The sequence below is a fragment of the Cryptomeria japonica genome, unplaced genomic scaffold, assembly GCF_030272615.1.
Source record: "Cryptomeria japonica unplaced genomic scaffold, Sugi_1.0 HiC_scaffold_234, whole genome shotgun sequence".
In the NCBI taxonomy this organism is placed as follows: Eukaryota; Viridiplantae; Streptophyta; class Pinopsida; order Cupressales; family Cupressaceae; genus Cryptomeria; species Cryptomeria japonica.
In genome coordinates, this window is record NW_026729056.1 from 112,501 (window position 1) to 130,000 (window position 17,500).

The 17,500-nt window shown below is 60.3% G+C and overlaps 1 non-coding gene across 1 annotated transcript; it reads left to right on the top strand.

The window, feature by feature from the left end:
* The first annotated feature begins 11,635 nt into the window (after nt 1-11,635).
* LOC131869079 (5S ribosomal RNA) lies at nt 11,636-11,754 on the top strand. Its single transcript, XR_009367474.1, has one exon. It is a non-coding gene; the product is annotated as a 5S ribosomal RNA (ribosomal RNA).
* Nucleotides 11,755-17,500: the final 5,746 nt, after the last annotated feature.

Sequence of the window (17,500 nt, forward strand, 5' to 3'; positions counted from 1 at the left end):
GCATCGGACGCGCTTGGGGCGACTACCAGTGCCAACCCCTTATCCCGCGATGCGTCCGATACACAGATGGTTCCAAGGCGGCCGAGGAGCCTCACCGCATAGCAATCGGGGGTGCGAGGCGAGGGATGGGGCGGGAAGGCCCCAACGGCTAGACGGAAGAGGCTTCAGGGCCGCCTCGGAATGGTCCAAGCATCGGACGCGCTTGGGGCGACTACCAGTGACAACCCCTCATCCCGCGATGCGTCCGATACGAAGATGGTTCCAAGGCGGCCGAGGAGCCTCACCGCATAGCAATCGGGGTGCGAGGTGGGGGATGCGGCGAGATGGCCCCAACGGCTAGACGGAAGAGGCCACAGGGCCGCGTCGGAATAGTCCAAGCATCGGACGCGCTTGGGGCGACTACCAGTGACAACCCCTTATCCCGCGATGCGTCCGATACGAAGATAGTTCCAAGGCGGCCGAGGAGCCTCACCGCATAGCAATCCGGGTGCGAGGTGGGGGATGCGGCGAGATGGCCCCAACGGCTAGACGGAAGAGGCTGCAGGGCCGCCTCGGAATAGTCCAAGCATCGGACGCGCTTGGGGCGACTACCAGTGACAACCCCTTATCCCGCGATGCTTCCGATACGAAGACAGTTCCAAGGCGGCCGAGGAGCCTCACCGCATAGCAATGGGGGTGCGAGGTGAGGGATGCGGCGAGATGGCCCCAACGGCTAGACGGAAGAGGCCACAGGGCCGCCTCGGAATAGTCCAAGCATCGGACGCGCTTGGGGCGACTACCAGTGACAACCCCTTATCCCGCGATGCATCCGATACGAAGATAGTTCCCAGGCGGCCGAGGAGCCTCACCGCATAGCAATCGGGGTGCGAGGCGAGGGATGCGGCGAGATGGCCCCAAAGGGTAGACGGAAGAGGCTGCGGGGCCGCCTCGGAATAGTCCAAGCATCGAACGCGCTTGGGGCGACTACCACTGCCAACCCCTTATCCCGCGATGCGTCCGATACACAGATAGTTCCGAGGCGGCCGAGGAGCTGGGGGATGCGGCGAGATGGCCCCAACGGCTAGACGGAAGAGGCTGCAGGGCCGCCTCGGAATAGTCCAAGCATCGGACGCGCTTGGGGCGACTACCAGTGACAACCCCTTATCCCGCGATGCGTCCGATACACAGATAGTTCCGAGGCGGCCAAGGAGCCTCACCGCATAGCAATCGTGGTGCGAGGTGGGGGATGCAGCGAGATGGCCCCAACGGCTAGACGGAAGAGGCTGCAGGGCCGCCTCGGAATGGTCCAAGCATCGGACGCGCTTGGGGCGACTACCACTGCCAACCCCTTATCCCGCGATGCGTCCGATACACAGATAGTTCCAAGGCGGCCGAGGAGCCTCACCGAATAGCAATCGGGGTGCGAGGCGAGGGATGCGGCGAGAAAGCCCCAACGGCTAGAGGGAAGAGGCTTCAGGTCCGCCTCGGAATGGTCCAAGCATCGGACGCGCTTGGGGCGACTACCAGTGACAACCCCTTATCCCGCGACGCGTCCGATACACAGATAGTTCCAAGGCGGCCGAGGAGCCTCACCGCATAGCAATCGGGGTGCGAGGCGAGGGATGCGGCGAGAAGGACCCAACGGCTAGACGGAAGAGGCTTCAGGGCCGCCTCGGAATGGTCCAAGCATCGGACGCGCTTGGGGCGACTACCAGTGACAACCCCTTATCCCGCGACGCGTCCGATACACAGATAGTTCCAAGGCGGCCGAGGAGCCTCACCGCATAGCAATCGGGGTGCGAGGCGAGGGATGCGGCGAGAAGGACCCAACGGCTAGACGGAAGAGGCTTCAGGTCCGCCTCGGAATGGTCCAAGCATCGGACGCGCTTGGGGCGACTACCAGTGACAACCCCTTATCCCGCGACGCGTCCGATACACAGATAGTTCCAAGGCGGCCGAGGAGCCTCACCGCATAGCAATCGGGGTGCGAGGCGAGGGATGCGGCGAGAAGGACCCAACGGCTAGACGGAAGAGGCTTCAGGGCCGCCTCGGAATGGTCCAAGCATCGGACGCGCTTGGGGCGACTACCAGTGACAACCCCTTATCCCGCGATGCGTCCGATACACAGATAGTTCCAAGGCGGCCGAGGAGCCTCACCGCATAGCAATCGGGGTGCGAGGCGAGGGATGCGGCGAGAAGGACCCAACGGCTAGACGGAAGAGGCTTCAGGGCCGCCTCGGAATGGTCCAAGCATCGGACGCGCTTGGGGCGACTACCAGTGACAACCCCTTATCCCGCGACGCGTCCGATACACAGATAGTTCCAAGGCGGCCGAGGAGCCTCACCGCATAGCAATCGGGGTGCGAGGCGAGGGATGCGGCAAGAAGGACCCAACGGCTAGACGGAAGAGGCTTCAGGGCCGCCTCGGAATGGTCCAAGCATCGGACGCGCTTGGGGCGACTACCAGTGACAACCCCTTATCCCGCGACGCGTCCGATACACAGATAGTTCCAAGGCGGCCGAGGAGCCTCACCGCATAGCAATCGGGGTGCGAGGCGAGGGATGCGGCGAGAAGGACCCAACGGCTAGACGGAAGAGGCTTCAGGTCCGCCTCGGAATGGTCCAAGCATCGGACGCGCTTGGGGCGACTACCAGTGACAACCCCTTATCCCGCGACGCGTCCGATACACAGATAGTTCCAAGGCGGCCGAGGAGCCTCACCGCATAGCAATCGGGGTGCGAGGCGAGGGATGCGGCGAGAAGGACCCAACGGCTAGACGGAAGAGGCTTCAGGGCCGCCTCGGAATGGTCCAAGCATCGGACGCGCTTGGGGCGACTACCAGTGACAACCCCTTATCCCGCGACGCGTCCGATACACAGATAGTTCCAAGGCGGCCGAGGAGCCTCACCGCATAGCAATCGGGGTGCGAGGCGAGGGATGCGGCGAGAAGGACCCAACGGCTAGACGGAAGAGGCTTCAGGGCCGCCTCGGAATGGTCCAAGCATCGGACGCGCTTGGGGCGACTACCAGTGACAACCCCTTATCCCGCGATGCGTCCGATACACAGATAGTTCCAAGGCGGCCGAGGAGCCTCACCGCATAGCAATCGGGGTGCGAGGCGAGGGATGCGGCGAGAAGGACCCAACGGCTAGACGGAAGAGGCTTCAGGGCCGCCTCGGAATGGTCCAAGCATCGGACGCGCTTGGGGCGACTACCAGTGACAACCCCTTATCCCGCGACGCGTCCGATACACAGATAGTTCCAAGGCGGCCGAGGAGCCTCACCGCATAGCAATCGGGGTGCGAGGCGAGGGATGCGGCGAGAAGGACCCAACGGCTAGACGGAAGAGGCTTCAGGGCCGCCTCGGAATGGTCCAAGCATCGGACGCGCTTGGGGCGACTACCAGTGACAACCCCTTATCCCGCGACGCGTCCGATACACAGATAGTTCCAAGGCGGCCGAGGAGCCTCACCGCATAGCAATCGGGGTGCGAGGCGAGGGATGCGGCGAGAAGGACCCAACGGCTAGACGGAAGAGGCTTCAGGGCCGCCTCGGAATGGTCCAAGCATCGGACGCGCTTGGGGCGACTACCAGTGACAACCCCTTATCCCGCGACGCGTCCGATACACAGATAGTTCCAAGGCGGCCGAGGAGCCTCACCGCATAGCAATCGGGGTGCGAGGCGAGGGATGCGGCGAGAAGGACCCAACGGCTAGACGGAAGAGGCTTCAGGGCCGCCTGGGAATGGTCCATGCATCGCACGCGCTTGGGGCGACTACCAGTGACAACCCCTTATCCCGCGACGCGTCCGATACACAGATAGTTCCAAGGCGGCCGAGGAGCCTCACCGCATAGCAATCGGGGTGCGAGGCGAGGGATGCGGCGAGAAGGACCCAACGGCTAGACGGAAGAGGCTTCAGGGCCGCCTCGGAATGGTCCAAGCATCGGACGCGCTTGGGGCGACTACCAGTGACAACCCCTTATCCCGCGACGCGTCCGATACACAGATAGTTCCAAGGCGGCCGAGGAGCCTCACCGCATAGCAATCGGGGTGCGAGTCGAGGGATGCGGCGAGAAGGACCCAACGGCTAGACGGAAGAGGCTTCAGGGCCGCCTCGGAATGGTCCAAGCATCGGACGCGCTTGGGGCGACTACCAGTGACAACCCCTTATCCCGCGATGCGTCTGATACACAGATAGTTCCAAGGCGGCCGAGGAGCCTCACCGCATAGCAATCGGGGTGCGAGGCAAGGGATGCGGCGAGAAGGACCCAACGGCTAGACGGAAGAGGCTTCAGGGCCGCCTCGGAATGGTCCAAGCATCGGACGCGCTTGGGGCGACTACCGTTGCCAACCCCTTATCCCGCGATGCGTCTGATACACAGATAGTTCCGAGGCGGCCGAGGAGCCTCACCGCATAGCAATCGGGTTGCGAGGCAGATTATTGGGAAGGGAACCCCCTGGGATGCGGCTCAAGCAGTGCCCAAAGGGACTGGAATGCGGAATCACATCGAGAGACCCAAATGCTATACGAGGGCTCAAATCGAATTATCGATTTGGCCACGACATGGACGCATCGGAACGACTACCTTTGCCGAACCACTCGCAATTGCATCCATACCGAAACCAATAGACATTTCCGTTAGAGCCCTCGCATAGCATTCGGGAATCTCGCATGCCCCTCTAAATCGACCAATGCTGGCGCTCAACGAAAATCCGAGCGCTACCACCGTTCGAGCGCCAGCATTGGTCGAGTTAGAGGGGCACGGGGGAGAATGCTCCAGTCAACACCTCCCCTATATAAGTTATTTGTCCGATTCTCGCACAACCGTAGTCTGCCTCGTCGAATCAAACAACGGTCCCAGATTCCGACTTCCGTTCCGTAGAGACCCAAAAGCTAGATGGAGGCTCGCAAGAAAGAGAGTCGGCGCATAGCAATCGGGTTTCTCGAACGTTTAGGGACCGAGCTCACTTGCGGATAGGGCAAAATCCGCCAAGCAACCCAAAAGCTAGACGGGGGCTCGAATCGAATCGCCTAGGCGGCCACAACAACGACGTGTTGGATCGACTACCAGTGCCAAACCATTCAGCAAGACTAGTCTGTGTCGAGGCCGGATAGAGATTCTCAGAGAGCGCCCGTATAGCATTTAGGAGACCTGCCGCGTCCCTCACACTCGACAAATGGTGGTGCACGTTTATAAATCCGAGCGATCCCAACCCTTTCAAGCACCAACATCGGTCGAGATAGAGGGGCACGGAGGGGGCTGCGTGAGACAACACAGTCCCCTATATAAGTTATTTGTCCGATTCTCACACATCCGAAGAATGGTCATCAAATCGGACAACAGCCCAAACTTCCGACTTCCGTCCCAGAAAGCCCAAGAGCTATCTAAAACGTTCATGGCCGGAACTCGATCGCGGCTATACCAGTCCGCCAAGCAACCCAAAAGCTAGACTGGAGCTCTAGTCGAATCACCTCTGTGGCCATTGCAAGGACGTGTTGGAGCGACTACCATTGCCGAACCATTCCGCAGGTCGAGTCCATACCAAGGCCGCATAGAGATTCACGATGAGCTCCTGCATAGCAATCAGGAGACTTGCCGTGTCCATCACAATCGATAAATCCTGGTGCAAGATTTTTGCATCCGAGCGCTCCAACCAGTCGAGCACCAGCATCAATCGACATAAACGGGCACGGGGGGAGGATGCTCGAGAACACTACCTCCCCTATATAAGTTATTTGTCCGATTCTCAAGCAGCCGAAGTCTGGTCATCGAATCGGGTCAAAGACCACAACTTCCGACTTTACCCACAATGCAAGTCATCGAATCGAACATCGGCCCCCGAGTCGGACTCCATGCGTATGTCAGGTCATCGGACCCAAATTCCGCCTTCCTGCGCATGGCGGGCCATCAATATCAACTCGGTCATCGGACCCAAACTCCGCCTTTCTGCGCATGGCACGCCTTCAAATCGGTCATCGGACCCAAATTCCGCCTTCCTGTGCATGGCGGGCCATCAACATCAACTCGGTCATCGGACCCAAATTCCGCCTTTCTGCGCATGGCACGCCATCAACTCGGTCATCGGACCCAAATTCCGCCTTCCTGCGCATGGCAGGTCATCGGACACAAATTCAGACCTCGCCAATATGCCTACGTATCGAATCGGTCATCGGACCCAACTTCCGACTTCATCCATACTGTAGGGTCTTTGAGGTTGGCGCGGTGCGCTCAACCCGGGGAGTCGACCCATCGAAGCATACACCTCCCCTATATAAGCTATTTGTCCGATTCCCACACCTGTGTAGTTTGCACCTCTGACCAGGACATCGACCCCAACTTCCGAACTCGACTGCAACGACGGCACCAGCGCCTTGGTGCGCACCTTGCGACGCACAGTCCCAACATTCGCCTTCCTGCACATGGCAGGTCATCGGACCCAAATTCCGACCTCGCGAGTATGCCTACATATCGAATCGGTCATCGGACACAACTTCCGACTTCATCCATACCGTAGGGTCTTTGAGGTTGGCGCGGTGCGCTCAACCCGGGGAGTCGACCCAACGAAGCATACACCTCCCCTATATAAGCTATTTGTCCGATTCCCACACCTGTGTAGTTTGCACCTCCGATCAGGACATCGACCCCAACTTCCGAACTCGCCTGCAACGACCGAACCAGCGCCTTGGTGCGCACCTTGCAACGCACAGTGCCAACATTCGCCTTCCTGCACATGGCAGGTCATCGGACCCAAATTCCGACCTCGCGAGTATGCCTACATATCGAATCGGTCATCGGACCCAACTTCCGACTTCATCCATACCGTAGGGTCTTTGAGGTTGGCGCGGTGCGCTCAACCCGGGGAGTCGACCCAACGAAGCATACACCTCCCCTATATAAGCTATTTGTCCGATTCCCACACCTGTGTAGCTTGCACCTCCGATCAGGACATCGACCCCAACTTCCGAACTCGACTAAAAAGACCGCACCAGCACCTTGGTGTGCACCTTGCAACGCACAGTGCCAACATTCGCCTTCCTGCACATGGCAGGTCATCGGACCCAAATTCCGACCTCATGAGCATACCTACTAATCGAATCGGTCATCGGACCCAACTTCCGACTTCATCCATACCGTAGGGTCTTTGAGGTTGGCGCGGTGCGCTCAACCTGGGGAGTCGACCCATCGAAGCATACACCTCCCCTATATAAGCTATTTGTCCGATTCCGACACCTGTGTAGTTTGCACCTCCGCTCAGGACATCGACCCCAACTTCCGAACTCGCCTGCAACGACCGAACCAGCGCCTTGGTGCGCACCAAAAGTGCGCACTTTTGGAGGGCACTTTTGTGCGCTCCAAAGGTGCGCACTTTTGGAGGGCACTTTTGTGCGCTCCAAAGGTGCGCACTTTTGGAGGGCACTTTTTGGAGGGCACTTTTGTGCGCTCCAAAGGTGCGCACTTTTGGAGGGCACTTTTTGGAGGGCACTTTTCTGCGCTCCAAAGGTGCGCACTTTTGGAGGGCACTTTTTGGAGGGCACTTTTCTGCGCTCCAAAGGTGCGCACTTTTGGAGGGCACTTTTTGGAGGGCACTTTTCTGCACTCCAAAGGTGCGCACTTTTGGAGGGCACTTTTTGGAGGGCACTTTTCTGCGCTCCAAAGGTGCGCACTTTTGGAGGGCACTTTTGTGCACTCCAAAGGTGCACACTTTTGGAGGGCACTTTTTGGAGGGCACTTTTCTGCACTCCAAAGGTGCGCACTTTTGGAGGGCACTTTTTGGAGGGCACTTTTGTGCGCTCCAAAGGTGCGCACTTTTGGAGGGCACTTTTTGGAGGGCACTTTTGTGCGCTCCAAAGGTGCGCACTTTTGGAGGGCACTTTTGTGCACTCCAAAGGTGCGCACTTTTGGAGGGCACTTTTCCTGCGCTCCAAAGGTGCACACCTAGGTGAGCACCTTCGACCACACCTTGTAGCACACCAAACTCTGACTTTCGACTTCATCCGCAATGCAGGGTCTTTGAGGTTGGCGCAATGCGCACAACCAGGGGAGTCGACCCATCAAACCCAACACCTCCCCTATATAAGCTATTTGTCTGATTCTCATACATGCGTAGCCTGCAGGAGCAATTAGGACATCGACCCCAACTTTCGGCTTCTAAACGAAAACAAGGTCTTTGAGGTTGGTGTAATGCGAACAACTAGGGGAGTCAACCCATCAAACCCAACACCTCCCCTATATAAGCTATTTGTCTGATTCTCATACATGTGTAGTCTACAGGAGCAATTAGGACATCGACCCCAACTTTTGACTTCTTAACGAAAACAAGGTCTTTGAGGTTGACGTAATGCGCACAACCAGGGGAGTCGACCCATCAAACCCAACACCTCCCCTATATAAGCTATTTGTCCGATTCTCATACATGTGTAGCCTACAGGAGCCATTAGGACATTGACCCCAACTTTTGACTTCTTAACGAAAACAAGGTCTTTGAGGTTGGCGTAATGCGCACAACCAAGGGAGTTGACCCATCAAACCCAACACCTCCCCTATATAAGCTATTTGTCTGATTCTCATACATGTGTAGCCTGCAACAACGATTAGGACATCCACCCCAACTTCTGAATTCGTCTGCGTTGACCGCACCAAAGGTGCACGCCTTGGTGCTCACCAAAATCCGACTTCCGACTTCTTCTGCTATGCGGGGTCTTTGAGGTTGGCGCAGTGCGCACAACCAGGGGAGTCAACCCACCGAATGCAACACCTCCCCTATATAAGCTATTTGTCTGATTCTCATACATGCGTAGACTGCAGCAATGATTAGGACATCCACCCCAACTTTTGACTTCTTAAACAAGACAGGGTCTTTGAAGTTGGTGCAGTGCACACAACCAGGGGAGTCGACCCATCAAACGCAACACCTCCCCTATATAAAGCTATTTGTCCGATTCTCATACGTGTAGTCTGCAGCAGCGATTAGGACATCGACCCCAACTTCCGAATTCGTTTGCATTGACCGCACCAAAGGTGCACGCCTTGGTGTGCACCTTGGAGTGCACTTTGGTGCTCACCTCGGTGCACACTTTGGTGTGCACCTCGGTGTGCACCAAAGGTGCGCACCTTGGAGCGCACCAAAGGTGTACACTTTGGAGCGCACCACATAGGGTCTTTGAGAGGTTGGCGCAGTGCGCACACCAAGGTGGGTGTTGAGGTGCGTGCCGAGGTGGGTGGGTGCTAGGGTGCGCTCCATGGTGGGTGCCAGGGTGGGTGCGTGCTAGGGTGGATTCCAAAGAGGGTCATAGGGTGGGTGCCAAGGTGGGTTGGTGATATAGTGGGTTCAAAGGTGGGTACTAGGGTGGGTTCCAAGGTGGGTCACAAGTTGGGTGCCAGGATGCGTGGGTGTTAGGTTGGGTGCCAAGGTGGGCTCCTGCGTGGGTGGGTGCTAGGGTGGGTTTCAAGGTGGACGCGAGGGCGGGTGCCAAGGTGGGTAACAAGTTGGGTGTTAGGATGGGTGAGTGCTAGAGTGGGTGCCAAGGTGGGTGGGTGCTAAGGTGGATGCCAAGGTGGTTCACAGGGTGGGTGGGTTCTAGGGTGAGTTCCAAGGTGGGTCACAGGTTTAGTGCTAGGGTGCGTGTCAAGGCGGGTGTCGAGGTGCCTGGGTGCTAGGGTGTGGATGCCAATGTGGGTCATAGGGTGGGTACTAGGGTGGGCTGCAATGTGGGTGCCAAGGTGGGTAACATGCTCGGTTGGTTCTAAATTGGGTGTCAGGGTGGGTGTGCACCCACCTTGCCCGAGGTGGGTGCCAAGGTGCCAGTGTGGGTGGGTGCTAAGGTGGATGCCAAGGTGGGTGAGAAGGTGGGTGATAGGTTGAGTGGTAGGATGGGTGGGTGCCAAGATGGGTCACAGGGTGGGTGCAAGGGTGGGTAGGTGCTAGGGTTGGTGTCAGGGTGGGTGGGTGCTAGGTTGGGTTCCAAGGTGGGTGCGAGGGTGAGTGTCAAGGTGGGTCACAGGTTAGGTGCTAGGATGGGTGAGTGCTAGGGTGCAAAGGTGCCAGGGTGGGTGCTAGGATGGGTCGATGCTAGGGTGAGTGGCAAGGTGGGTCCACAAGTGTCAAGGTGGGTGCCGAGGTGGGTGCCAACTTGGGTTCCAAGGTGGGTGCCAAGTGGGCGACTGCTATGGTGGATGCCAAGGTGGGTCACGGGGTGGGTGCCAAGTTGCTAGGTTGTGTTCCAAGGTGGGTGCCAACGTGGCTGCTAGGGTGCGTGGGTTAAAGGGTGTGTCACAACGTGGGTGCCAGGATGGGTGCGCACCCACACTGGCCAAGACGGGTGCAAGGTTGGGTTCCAAGCCCGGTCACAGGCTGGGTGCTAGGATGGGTGGGTGCCAAGGTGGGCACCAGGGTGGGTGCACCCACCCTGGCCAAGGTGGGTCACGGGGTGGGTCCTAGGGTGGGTAACAGGGTGGGTACTAAGGTGCGTGCCAAGGTGGGTCATGGGGTGGGTGCCAAGGTGGGCACCAGGGTGGGTGTGCACCAACCCTAGCCAGGGTAGGTCACGGGGTGGTTGTCGGGGTGGGCGTCAAGGAGCCAAGGTGGGTGGCAAGTAGCCAAGTTGCGTGCCAAGGTGGGTGTCGGGGTGGGTGCCAAGGATCCAAGGTGGGTGCCAAGGAACCAAGGTGGGTGTCTGGGTGGGTGCCGAGGTGGGAGCCAGGGTGGGTCCCAAGGTGAGTGCAAAGGTGGGTGCCAGGGTCAAGGTGAGTGCCAATGTGGGTTCCAAGGTGCCAGGGTCAGGGTGAGTGCCAATGTGGGTTCAAAGGTGCTAAGTTGGGTGCGAGGTTGGGTGCGAGGGTGGGTGGGTGCCAAGGTGTGCTAGGTGGAAGCCCGGGTGGGTCGGCATCCCATGGGTGTCGAGTTGGGTGCCTGATGGGTGCTTCTTGTCAAGTTTTAGTCGTCGGGACTCATTTCGAGCCTTAGAGGTCGTTTCTTGTCCGGTTGCCCTGTCTTCGACCTGGGAACCCAATTTTGGTCCTCGGGTCCCATTTTTTTTTGTCTCGCATCCCACTTTTGGCCTGTGGCCTTTTCGGGGTCGATTCTCGTTTTGGGCATCAGAGCATGTTTCTTCTCCTAAAACCCAATATTTGTTTATTAAGTCTCGGAACACATTTTTGTTCTCGTGGACCCATCATGGGTCTTGGAACGCATTTGTGGTCCTTGGGTCCCATTTTGCATCCCGAAACTTGTGTTTTGGTGCTTGATCCCTATTTTGGGTGCCCACCTTGCACCAAGTGCGCACCCGGGGCAAACCGAGCGCCTTGGTGCACCGGGGCAAGATCGAGCGTGCACCCGAGGCGCCCCGAACATGCACCAAGGTGCACTCGGCCCACATGTGAGCGCAGGTCGTTGCGCCCGAGGTGGTGTGTGGGCACCGCGTTGCAGACGGGACACTGCACGCACACGACGCCCCGTCCAGGTGCACGCACGTAGGCCGGGCCGGGTGCACACCCGACGCCCTAGCAAGGTGCGCGCACCCGGGCAGGGCTCACACTTGGCGAACGGGGCGCACTTCGCGAGGGAGGGTGTGCACCTCGACGGGGGTGGGTGGCCGGGGTGGATTCGCACGTGGGTCGCGGTTTGCTAAGTACACACTGCGACAAGCTCATAACGGGTGCGATCATACCAGCGTTAGTGCACCGGATCCCATCAGAACTCCGCAGTTAAGCGCGCTTGGGCCGGAGTAGTACTGGGATGGGTGACCTCCCGGGAAGTCCCGGTGTTGCACCCTTTCTTAGTTTTTCGCCGGGCGTCGCAATGCTATTTGAATAAACCTTTTGCCCGTTTGCGTTCTCGTCGGGGCCGGGCCGGGCCGGGGTGCGCTGCCCGCACTACCGCGCGCGCGGGGGCGACACCGAGCGCGCACCCGAGGCGCCCCGAGCACACAGGCCACGGTGCAACCCGGGCGTTGTGCGCGCACCCCGGTGCGCCCGAGGTGCTGCGCGCGCACCCAGGTGAAATCGGTGTGCACCTCGGCCAGTGCGCGCTCGGTCGAGTCGCGCACGTTGGCCAAGGTGCACGGTGATGTTTCTTACTCTAAGGTTCCGCACCAGACGCCCGGGACAGGTGAGCGAAGCTGGGCGGGGCCGGGTGCGCGGCCGGGGCAGGTGCACGCAGCTGGAGAGAGCTTTGGAGCACACCAGAGGTGCGCACCTTGGAGCACACTTCGGAGCGCACCAATGATGCGCTCCATTCAAAAGTTTCCTGAAAAGGCAAAAAAAGTTGAGATTATAGAATTTCCCACTTGAGAGATTGTAAAAAAAAAAAATTTAAAATGAAGGAAACGCGGGTGCCAAGGTGTGCGCGCCCGGGTGCGCAGCCCAGCCAAGGTGTGCGCACCAAGGCGCCCACCCTGGCGAAGGTGCACGCAAGGTGCGCACCCGAGGCAAACCGGACAATTAACCCAACTTTCGACTTCGCGCGCACCTGCGCACCTTGGAGCGCACTTCGGAGCGCTCCTTGTTGCGCACCAATCTTGGGCACCTCGGAGTGCACCATGGCGCCCACCAAGGTGCGCACCCGGGGCAAACCGAGCTCCGACTTCGTGCGCACCTTGGAGCGCACGAAAGGTGCGCACCATGGCGCCCACCAAGGTGCGCAGCCCAGCCAAGGCGTGCGCATCAAGGTGCGCACCCTGGCGAAGGTGCGCACCCGGGGCAAACCGAGCTCCGACTTCGTGCGCACCTTGGAGCGCACAAAGGGTGCGCAACCCAGCCAAGGTGTGCGCACCCCGGGCAAACCGAGCTCCGAATCGTGCGCACCTTGGAGCACACTTCGGAGCCCTCCTTGGTGCGCACCGATGTTGCGCACCTCGGAGCGCACCCGGGGAAAACAATGCAATTAACCCGACTTTCGACTTCGTGGGCACCTCGGAGCGCTCTCGGGTTCGCACCTCGGAGCACACCGAGGTGCGCACCTTTGATGCGCTGCCTTCACCAATTTCCAGAAAAGGCAAGAAAACATTGAGAAGGTGTGCGCACCGAGGTGCCCACCCTGGCGAAGGTGCACGCGAGGTGCGCACCCGGGGCAAACCGGGCTCCGACTTCGTGCACGCCATGCTGCGCACCTTGGAGGGCCATGGTGCGCACCTTGGAGCACACTTCGGAGCGCTCAATGGTGCCCAACCCAGCCAAGGTGCCCACCGCGGCGAAGGTGCACGCGAGGTGCGCACCCGGGGCAAACCGGGCTCCGACTTCGTGCACGCCGCACCTTGGAGCACACTTCGGAGCGCTCCTTGGTGCGCACCAGGGCGCGCAACCCAGCCGAGGTGCCCACCCCGGCGAAGGTGCACGCGGGGTGCGCACCCGAGGCAAACCGGGCTCCGACTTCGTGCACGCCATGGTGCCCACCGCGGCGAAGGTGCACGCGAGGTGCGCACCCGGGGCAAACCGGGCTCCGACTTCGTGCACGCCGCACCTTGGAGCACACTTCGGAGCGCTCCTTGGTGCGCACCAGGGCGCGCAACCCAGCCGAGGTGCCCACCCCGGCGAAGGTGCACGCGAGGTGCGCACCCGGGGCAAACCGGGCTCCGACTTCGTGCACGCCATGGTGCCCACCGCGGCGAAGGTGCACGCGAGGTGCGCACCCGGGGCAAACCGGGCTCCGACTTCGTGCACGCCGCACCTTGGAGCACACTTCGGAGCGCTCCTTGGTGCGCACCATGGTGCCCACCAGGGCGCGCAACCCCGCCGAAGGTGCACGCGAGGTGCGCACCCGGGGCAAACCGGGCTCCGACTTCGTGCACGCCGCACCTTGGAGCACACTTCGGAGCGCTCCTTGGTGCGCACCAGGGCGCGCAACCCCGCCGAAGGTGCACGCGAGGTGCGCACCCGGGGCAAACCGGGCTCCGACTTCGTGCACGCCATGGTGCGCACCAGGGTGCCCACCGCGGCGAAGGTGCGCACCCGGGGCAAACCGGGCTCCGACTTCGTGCACGCCGCACCTTGGAGCACACTTCGGAGCGCTCCTTGGTGCGCACCAGGGCGCGCAACCCAGCCGAGGTGCCCACCCCGGCGAAGGTGCACGCGAGGTGCGCACCCGGGGCAAACCGGGCTCCGACTTCGTGCACGCCATGGTGCCCACCGCGGCGAAGGTGCGCACCCGGGGCAAACCGGGCTAGGACTTCGTGCACGCCGCACCTTGGAGCACACTTCGGAGCGCTCCTTGGTGCGCACCATGGTGCCCACCAGGCCGCGCAACCCAGCCAAGGTGTGCGCACCAAGGTGCACGCGAGGTGCGCACCCGGGGCAAACCGGGGTCCGGCTTCGTGCACGCCGCACCTTGGAGCACACATCGGGGCGCTCCCGGGTTCGCACCGGCGTTGCGCACCGTGGTGGGCACCTCGGAGCGCACCGTGGTGGGCACCTCGGAGCACACCAAGGTGGGCAGCGAGGTGCGCACCTTTGATGCGATGCCTTCACTAATTTCCATAAAAGGCAAAAGAAAACGAGATTTTAAAATTTCCGTTTTGAAAGATAGTGAGAAAAAGGGAATGCTGGTGCCATCTTGAGCCCGCCCTGGTGCGCAGCCCAGCCAAGGTGTGCGCACCAAGGTGCCCACCCTGGCGAAGGTGCGCGCCCGGGCAATTAACCCAACTTCCAACTTCGCGCGCGCCAGGGTGGGAGCGCACCCAACAACCGGGCCTGGGAAGAGCCAATGCGAGAAACCCCACCAAACGCTCTGACAAAAAAAGAGGGGGCGCTCCAGTAACCCCGCTTCGGAGCGCACCCTGGGCAAACCCAGCCAGGGTGCCCACCCCGGCCAAGGTGCAGGCGAGGTGCGCACCCGGGGCAAACCGGGCTCCGACAACGTGCACGCCGCACCTTGGAGCACACTTCGTAGCGCTCCCGGGTGCGCACCTCAGAGCACACCAAGGTGGGCAGCGAGGTGCGCACCTTTGATGCGCTGCCTTCACTAATTTCCAGAAAAGGCAAAAAAAAGAGGAGATTTTAAAATTTCCGTTTTGAAAGATAGTGAAAAAAACGGAACGCGGGTGCCATCTTGAGCCCGCCCGGGTGCACAGCCCAGGTAAGGTGCCCACCCTGGCAAAGGTGCGCACCCGGGCAATTAACCCTACTTCCGACTTCGTGCGCGCCAGGGTGGCAACCGGGCCTGGGAAGAGCCAATGCGAGAAACCCCACCAAACGCTCCGACAAAAAAAGAGGCGGCGCTCCAATAACCCCGCTTCGGAGCGCAGCCGGGGCAAACCCAGCCAAGGTGCCCACCCCGACGAAGGTGCACGCGAGGTGCGCACCCGGGGCAAACCGGGCTCCGACAACGTGCACGCAGCACCTTGGAGCACACTTCGAAGCACTCCCGGGTGCCCACCGGCGTTGCGCACCGTGGTGGGCAGCGAGGTGCGCACCTTTGATGCGCTGCCTTCACTAATTTCCAGAAAAGGCAAAAAAAAATGAGATTTTAAAATTTCCGTTTTGAAAGATAGTGAAAAAAACGGAACGCGGGTGCCATCTTGAGCCCGCCCTGGTGCGCAGCCCAGGCAAGGCATGCGCACCAAGGTGCCCACTCGCGGTGCACGCCCGGGGCAAACCGGGCTCCGACTTCGTGCAGGCCGCACCTTGGAGCACACTTCGGAGCGCTCCTTGGTGCGCACCATGGTGCCCACCAGGGCGCACCCGGGGCAAACCGGGCTCCGACTTCGTGCACGCCGCACCTTGGAGCACACATCGGAGCGCTCCCAGGTTCGCACCAGCGTTGCGCACCTTTGATGCGCTGCCTTCACTAATTTCCAGAAAAGGCAAAAAAAAACGATATTTTAAAATTTCCGTTCTGAAAGATAGTGAAAAAAACGGAACGCGGGTGCCATCTTGAGCCCTTCCTGGTGCGCAGCCCAGGCAAGTTGTGCGCACCAAGGTGCCCACCCTGGCGGAGGTGCGCGCCCGGGGCAAACCGGGCTCCGACTTCGTGCACTGCATGGTGCCCACCAAGGCGCGCAACCCAGCCAAGGTGCCCACCGCAGCGAAGGTGCACGCGAGGTGCGCACCCGAGGTGCACACCCGGGGCAAACCGAGCTCCGACTTCGTGCACGCCGCACCTTGGAGCACACTTCAGAGCGCTCCTTGGTGCGCACCAGGGCGCGCAACCCAGCCAAGGTGCTCACCCCGGCGAAGGTGCACGCGAGGTGCGCACCCGGGGCAAGCCGGGCTCGGACTTCGTGCACGCCGCACCTTGGAGCACACATCGGAGCGCTCCCGGGTTCGCACCAGCATTGCGCACCTTTGATGCGCTGCCTTCACTAATTTCCAGAAAAGGCAAAAAAAAAAAAAAAACGAGATTTTAAAATTTCCGTTTTGAAAGATAGTGAAAAAAACGGAACGCGGGTGCCATCTTGAGCCCGCCCTGGTGTGCAGCCCAGGCAAGTTGTGCGCACCAAGGCACCCACCCTGGCCAAGGTGGGTCACGGGGTGGGTCCTAGGGTGGGTAACGGGGTGGGTACTAAGGTGCGTGCCAAGGTGGGTCATGGGGTGGGTGCCAAGGTGGGCACCAGGGTGGGTGTGCACCAACCCTAGCCAGGGTAGGTCACGGGGTGGTTGTCGGGGTGGGCGTCAAGGAGCCAAGGTGGGTGGCAAGTAGCCAAGTTGCGTGCCAAGGTGGGTGTCGGGGTGGGTGCCAAGGATCCAAGGTGGGTGCCAAGGAACCAAGGTGGGTGTCTGGGTGGGTGCCGAGGTGGGAGCCAGGGTGGGTCCCAAGGTGAGTGCAAAGGTGGGTGCCAGGGTCAAGGTGAGTGCCAATGTGGGTTCCAAGGTGCCAGGGTCAGGGTGAGTGCCAATGTGGGTTCAAAGGTGCTAAGTTGGGTGCGAGGTTGGGTGCGAGGGTGGGTGGGTGCCAAGGTGTGCTAGGTGGAAGCCCGGGTGGGTCGGCATCCCATGGGTGTCGAGTTGGGTGCCTGATGGGTGCTTCTTGTCAAGTTTTAGTCGTCGGGACTCATTTCGAGCCTTAGAGGTCGTTTCTTGTCCGGTTGCCCTGTCTTCGACCTGGGAACCCAATTTTGGTCCTCGGGTCCCATTTTTTTTTGTCTCGCATCCCACTTTTGGCCTGTGGCCTTTTCGGGGTCGATTCTCGTTTTGGGCATCAGAGCATGTTTCTTCTCCTAAAACCCAATATTTGTTTATTAAGTCTCGGAACACATTTTTGTTCTCGTGGACCCATCATGGGTCTTGGAACGCATTTGTGGTCCTTGGGTCCCATTTTGCATCCCGAAACTTGTGTTTTGGTGCTTGATCCCTATTTTGGGTGCCCACCTTGCACCAAGTGCGCACCCGGGGCAAACCGAGCGCCTTGGTGCACCGGGGCAAGATCGAGCGTGCACCCGAGGCGCCCCGAACATGCACCAAGGTGCACTCGGCCCACATGTGAGCGCAGGTCGTTGCGCCCGAGGTGGTGTGTGGGCACCGCGTTGCAGACGGGACACTGCACGCACACGACGCCCCGTCCAGGTGCACGCACGTAGGCCGGGCCGG